The sequence below is a fragment of the Pristiophorus japonicus genome, unplaced genomic scaffold (assembly GCF_044704955.1).
Source record: "Pristiophorus japonicus isolate sPriJap1 unplaced genomic scaffold, sPriJap1.hap1 HAP1_SCAFFOLD_312, whole genome shotgun sequence".
In the NCBI taxonomy this organism is placed as follows: Eukaryota; Metazoa; Chordata; class Chondrichthyes; family Pristiophoridae; genus Pristiophorus; species Pristiophorus japonicus.
Window position 1 is genome coordinate 509,969 of NW_027252911.1, and position 7,424 is coordinate 517,392.

At 47.0% G+C, this 7,424-nt stretch overlaps 1 pseudogene; it reads left to right on the forward strand.

Moving 5' to 3' along the window:
- Positions 1–6,803, forward strand: part of LOC139249392 (zinc finger protein 239-like) — a 53,047-nt pseudogene extending 46,244 nt beyond the window's left edge.
- The last annotated feature ends 621 nt before the right edge of the window (positions 6,804–7,424 follow it).

Below are 7,424 nucleotides of genomic sequence, written 5' to 3' on the forward strand. Positions count from 1 at the left end.
GAGGCAGTTTCTATCCAACACTCACCTGTCTCATAATATCAGAGAATGAGAGAGGCAGTATCTATCCAACACTCACCTGTCACATAGTGTCAGAGAATGAGAGAGGCAGTATCTATCAAACACTCACCTGTCACATAGTGTCAGAGAATGAGAGAGGCAGTATCTATCCAACACTCACCTGTCACATAGTTTCAGAGAATGAGAGAGGCAGTATCGATCCAACACTTACATGTTACACTATCTCAGCGAATGAGAGAGGCAGTATCTATCCAACACTCACCTGTCACATAGTGTCAGAGAATGCGAGAGGCAGTATCTTTCCAACACTCACCTGTCACATAGTGTCAGAGAATGAGAGAGGCAGTATCTATCCTACACTCACCTGTCTCATAATATCAGAGAATGAGAGAGGCAGTATCTATCCAACACTCACCTGTCACATAGTGTCCGAGAATGAGAGAGGCAGTATCTATCCAACACTCACCTGTCACATAGTGTCAGAGAATGAGAGAGGCAGTATCTATCCAACACTCACCTGTCACATAGTTTCAGAGAATGAGAGAGGCAGTATCGATCCAACACTTACATGTTACACTATCTCAGAGAATGAGAGAGGCAGTATCTATCCAACACTCACCTGTCACATAGTGTCAGAGAATGCGAAAGGCAGTATTTTTCCAACACTCACCTGTCACATAGTGTCAGAGAATGAGAGAGGCAGTATCTATCCAACACTTACCTGTCACATAGTTTCAGAGAATGAGAGAGGCAGTATCTATCCAACACTCACCTGTCACATAGTGTCAGAGAATGAGAGAGGCAGTATCTATCCAACACTCACCTGTCACATAATGTCAGAGAATGAGAGAGGCAGTATCTATGCAACACTCACCTGTCACATAGTGTCAGAGAATGAGAGAGGCAGTATCTATCCAACACTCACCTGTCACATAGTGTCAGAGAATGAGAGAGGCAGTATCTATCCAACACTCACCTGTCACATAGTGTCAGAGAATGAGAGAGGCAGTATCTCTCCATCACTGACCTGTCACATAATGTCAGAGAATGAGAAAGGCAGTATCTATCCAACACTCACCTGTCACATAGTGTCAGAGAATGAGAGAGGCAGTATCTCTCCAAAACTGAGCTGTCATCAGAATTTGTCACGTAGAATGAGCGAAAAACAGGAGAAGTATCTGTAAAAAAAAACTCAACTGGCAATCCAACTCTGCCTCACTGTACCAGAGATTGAGAGATGCAATACCTGTACTATGTCAACCAAGATATCTGAATGGTGACAGAGTCAGAAAAAGGGAGGTGCAACGAGACCTGGGTGTTATGGTACATCAGTCATTGAAGGTTGGCATGCAGGTACTGCAGGCGGTTAAGAAAGCAAATGGCAAGTTGGCTTTCATCGCGAGGGGATTTGAGGACAGGGGCAGGGAGGTTTTACTACAGTTGTACAGTGCATTGATGAGGCCACACCTGGAGTATTGTGTACAGTTTAGGTCTCCTAACTTGAGAAAGAACTTTCTTTTTATTGAGGGAGTGCAGCGAAGGTTCACCAGACTGATTCCCGGGATGGCAGGACTGACATCACAAGAAAGTTGGATCAAATGGGCTTGTATTCACTGGAGTACAGACGAATGAGAGTGGATCTCATAGAAACATTTATCATTCTGACAGTTTTAGACAGGTTAGATGCAGGAGGAATGTTCCCAATGTTGCAGAAGTCCAGAACCAGGGGTCACAGTCTAAGGATAAGGGGTAAGCCATTTAGGACCGAGATGAGGAGAAACTTCTTCACGCAGAGAGTGGTGAACCTGTGGAATTCTCTACCACAGAAAGTAGTTGAGGCCAATTGACTAAATACATTCAAAAGGAGTTAGATGTAGTCCTTCCTATTAGGGGGATCAAGGGGTATGGCGAGAAAGCAGGAATGGGGTACTGAAGTTGCATGTTCAGCCATGAACCCATTGAATTGCGGTGCAGGCTAGAAGGGCCAAATGGCTTACACCTGCATCTATTTTCTATGTTTCTATGTTTCTATGTTTCTATCCCAAACTGATAGCAATGTCACAGAATGAAATGTACAGCGTCTATCCCATGTTCCGCAGTCAATCTCACACTGACGCACAGTACCAGAGAGTGAGTGGCAGTGTCTGTCCTATACACACCTGTCAATCACACACTGACACACAGTACCAGAAAGTGAGTGAAAGTGTCTGTCCTATACACACCTGTCAATCTCACACTGACACACAGTACCAGAGAGTGAGTGACAGGGTCTTTCGGAAATTCACCCTCTATCCCACACTGACGCATTTTTTCAGAGAGTAAAACATCGGTCGTTTTTGGAAAAATAATATATTTATCAGTTTGGTCAATCTGTATTGCAGAATGGGAGTTAAAGTATATTCATTTTGCATTCCACTGACAATCAAACACGGGCACACAGTAACAGAGAGTGACAGGTACACTATCTATCCTATAGTCAACAACAATACCTAAACTGATATGTATGACCAGAGAGTGAGTGGCAGCTATTTGTTGTACACAACTGTCAATCCCAGACTGGCACACTCGAGCAGAGAGTGAGTGACAGTGTCTGTCCTATACACACCTGTCAATCTCACACTGACACACAGGAGCAGAGAGTGAGTGGCAGCTATTTGTTGTTCACAACTGTCAATCACACACTGACACACAGTACCAGAAAGTGAGTGATAGTGTCTGTCCTATACACACCTGTCAATCACACACTGACACACAGTACCAGAGAGTGAGTGACAGTGTCTGTCCTATACACATCTGTCAATCACACACTGACACACACAGGAGCAGAGAGTGAATGACAGTGTCTGTACTATACACACCTGTCAATCACACACTGACACACAGTACCAGAGAGTGAATGACAGTGTCTGTCCTATACACACCTGTCAATCTCACACTGACACACAGTACCAGAGAATGAGTGACAGTGTCTGTCCTAAACACACCTGTCAATCTCACACTGACACACAGTACCAGAGAGTGAATGACAGTGTCTGTCCTATACACACCTGTCAATCTCACACTGACACACAGGAGCAGAGAGTAAGTGACAGTGTCTGTCCTATACACACCTGTCAATCACACACTGACACACAGTACCAGAGAGTGAGTGACAGTGTCTGTCCTATACACACCTGTCGATCACACACTGACACACAGTACCAGAGAGTGATTCATAAAGTATCCAGTCTACCCTAACCAAGCAATTTGAAACTGCCCCATTGTCCCATTGAGTGACAGAAACAATATCACCGGACCAGTGAGTGTAGAACATGGTATTGGGGGTAATGGTTTGACGTGGATAGAGAACTGGTTGGCAGACAGGAAGCAGAGAGTCAGGATAAATGGGTCATTTCAGAATGGCAGGCAGAGACCAGTTAGGTGCCGCAGGGCTCAGTGCTGGGACCCCAGCTATTTACAATATACATCAATGATTAAGAGGAAGGAATCGAGAATAATATCTCCAAATTTGCAGATGGCACTAAAGCTGGGTGGTGGTGTGAGCTGTGAGGAGGATGCGAAGAGGCTGCAGGTTGACTTGGACAGGTTAGGTGAATGGGCAATGCATGGCAGATGCTGTATAATGTGTTTAAATGTGAGCTTATCCAATTCGGTTGCAAAAACATGAAGGCGGAATATTAACTGAACGGCGGCAAATTTGGAAAAGGGGAGGTGCAACGAGAACTGGGTGGCATGGTACATCAGGCATTGAAGGTTGGCATACAGTTTGGCGCAGCTGGTGAAGAAGGGAAAAGGCATGTTGGCCTTCATAGCTAGGGGATTTGAGTATAGGAGCAGGAAAGTCTTACTGCTGTTGTACAGAGTGTTGCTGAGGCCTCACCTGGAATATTGTGTTCAGTTTTGGTCTACTAATCTGAGGAAGGACATTCTTGCTTTGAGGGAGTGCAGCGAAGGTTCACTAGACTGATGCCAGGGATGGCAGGACTGACATGTGAGGAGAGATTGGATCAACTGGGTCTGTATTCACTGGAGTTTAGAAGAATGAGAGGGGATCTCAGATAAACATATAACATTCTGACGGGTCTGGACAGGTTAGATGCAGGAAGAATGTTCCCGATTATTGGGAGTTCCAGAACCAGGGGACACAGTCTAAGGATAAGGGGTAGGCCATTTAGCAATTAGTTGTGGAGAAACTTCTTCACTCAGAGTTGTGAACCTGTGGCATTCTCTTCTGCAGAGAGTTGTTGATGCCAGCTCATTAGATATATTCAAGAGGGAGTAGAATATGGCCCTTATGGCTAAAGGGATCAAGGGGTATGGAGAGAAAGCAGGAAATGTATACTGAGGTGAATATTCACCCATGATCTTATTGAATGGTGGTGCAGGCTCGAAGGGCCGAATGGCCTACTCCTGCACCTATTTTCTATGTTTCTATGAAACCAGCCAGAGTCAGCACCTTCAGGAGAGGGGAATCAGTGAGTGTAGAACTGAAACCAGCCAGAGTCAGTACATTCAGGGGAGGGGAATCAGTGAGTGTAGAACTGAACCCAGCCAGAGTCAGCAGCTTCAGGGGAGGGGAATCAGTGAGTGTAGAACTGAACCCAGCCAGAGTCAGCACCGTCAGGGGAGGGGAACCAGTGAGTGTAGAACTGTACCCAGCCAGAGTCAGTACCTTCAGGGGAGGGGAACCAGTGAGTGGAGAACTGAACCCAGCCAGAGTCAGCACCTTCAGGGGAGGGGAACCAGTGAGTGTAGAACTTTACCCAGCCAGAGTCAGCATCTTCAGGGGAGGGGAACCAGTGAGTGTAGAACTGTACCCAGCCAGAGTCAGTACCTTCAGGGGAGGGGAACCAGTGAGTGTAGAACTGAACCCAGCCAGAGTCAGCACCTTCAGGAGAGGGGAACCAGTGAGTGTAGAACTGTACCCAGCCAGAGTCAGCATCTTCAGGGGAGGGGAACCAGTGAGTGTAGAACTGTACCCAGCCAAAGTCAGTACCTTCAGGGGAGGGGAACGAATGAGTGTAGATCTGTACCCAGCCAGAGTCAGTACCTTCAGGGGAGGGGAACCAGTGAGTGTAGAACTGTACCCAGCCAGAGTCAGCATCTTCAGGGGAGGGGAACCAGTGAGTGTAGAACTGAACCCAGCCAGAGTCAGTACCTTCAGGGGAGGGGAACCAGTGAGTGTAGAACTGAACCCAGCCAGAGTCAGCACCTTCAGGAGAGGGGAACCAGTGAGTGTAGAACTGAACCCAGCCAGAGTCAGCACCTTCAGGAGAGGGGAACCAGTGAGTGTAGAACTGAACCCAGCCAGAGTCAGCACCTTCAGGAGAGGGGAACCAGTGAGTGTAGAACTGAACCCCGCCAGAGTCAGCACCTTCAGGGGAGGGGAACCAGTGAGTGTAGAACTGAACCCAGCCAGAGTCAGTACCTTCAGGGGAGGGGAACCAGTGAGTGTAGAACTGAACCCAGCCAGAGTTGGTGATGAAAATTGGGAGCAGAGGACAAGCTGAATTTCAGGACAGGAATGGGGAAGAGAGTATGGAGTGTGGATTTACTGCTTTATGGAACAAGAGAGGAAAGAATGTTCTCTAGAATCTAGAATTGTCTGTTCTGAGTTTCTGTCCTGGACTTGCAGTAATGATTTTTGTAAACTCCTTTTCCAGGTTATTCGAGGGGCAAGATATGCAGATGGGGAACTCAAACCAAACATCACATCAAGATCTGACAGAATCACTCGATTCCTCAGGACCTGAATATCATCGGCGCTTCAATGTGGAAGGAGAAAAGTTTGTCTGTTCTGTCTGTGGGAACAGATTTCAAACATCAGTGATACTGGAAAAGCACCGAGACACACACACCCGAGTGAGAGTGTTCCAGTGCACTGACTGTGGAAAGAACTTTAACCAGTTACACAGACTGACAAAACATCACACCATTGACAGCGGGGAGAACCCGTACAGGTATTCTCTGTGTGGACCAGGCTTCAACTGATCGTCCGACCTGGAGAGACACAAAGACACCCCCACCACAGAGAAACCGTGGGAATGTGAGGACTGTGGGAAGGGATTCAATTACCCATCTAATCTGGAAGTTCATCGGCGCTGCCACACTGGAGAGAGGCCGTTCACCTGCTCTGATTGTGGGAAGGGATTCACTGCCCATTCCAACCTGTTGAAACACCAGCGAGTTCACACTGGGGAGAGACCATTCACCTGCTCCAAGTGTGGAAGGGATTCATTGCCCATTCCAACATGTTGAAACACCAGCGAATTCACACAGGGGAGAAGCCATTCACCTGCTCTCAATGTGGGCAGGGATTCACACAGTCATCCCATCTTCTAACGCACAAGCGAGTTCATACTGGGGAGAGGCCATTCAGCTGCTCTGAGTGTGGGGAGGGATTCACTACATCATCCCACCTGCTGAGACATCAGCGAGTTCACACTGGGGAGAAGCCGTTCACCTGCTCTGACTGTGGGAAGGGATTCACACAGTCCTCCGACCTTGTAGCTCACCAGCGAGTTCACACTGGGGAGAGGCCATTCTTCTGCTTCGAGTGTGGCAAAGCATTCACTCGGTCATCCCACCTGCTAACACACCAGCGAGTTCACACTGGAGAGAGGCCGTTCATCTGTTCTGAGTGTGGGAAGGGATTCACTCGCTCATCCCACCTGCTGATACACCAGCAAGTTCACACCAGGGAGAGGCCGTTCATCTGCTCTGAGTGTGGGAATGGATTCACTACATCATCCAACCTGCTGACACACCAGCGAGTTCACAAGTGACTCCAGGGTTTGGATTCGCTGTTGTTCCAGACTGAATCCTGTCCATTCTGACAGTTGGGCTTTCACTCTGCTGATACTGATTACCCCTATAAATGGACTGGAGTTTAATATTCGGGATATTTGACAAAATAATCAACGGGAAAATGGTCAGATAAAAAAATAACGCTGATTGTGTTTGCATCCATACTTCGTCCTTTAAAAAACATAAGAAATAGGAGCAGGGATCGGCCATTGTCCACTCGAACCTGTTCTGCCGTATAATAAGATCATAGCTGATCTGATCTTGGCATAGCTCCACTTCCCTACTGATCACCATAACCCTTCAATCCATTATCGCTCTGAAGTCTGGCTATCTCCATTTAAATATTTTCAATGACCCTGGCTCCACAGCTCTCTGGGGTAGGAAACTCCAAAGTTTTACGACACTCCAAGAGAAGAAAATTCTCTTCATCTCAGTTCTAAATCGGCTACCCGTTATTTTAAACTATGTCCCCTAGTTCCAGATTCCCCACGAGTGGAAACATCCTCTCTACATCTACCTTGTTGAGCCGCCTCAGTATCATATGGTTCAATAAGATCTTCTCTCATACTTTTAAACTCCAATGAGTACAGGCTCAGCCT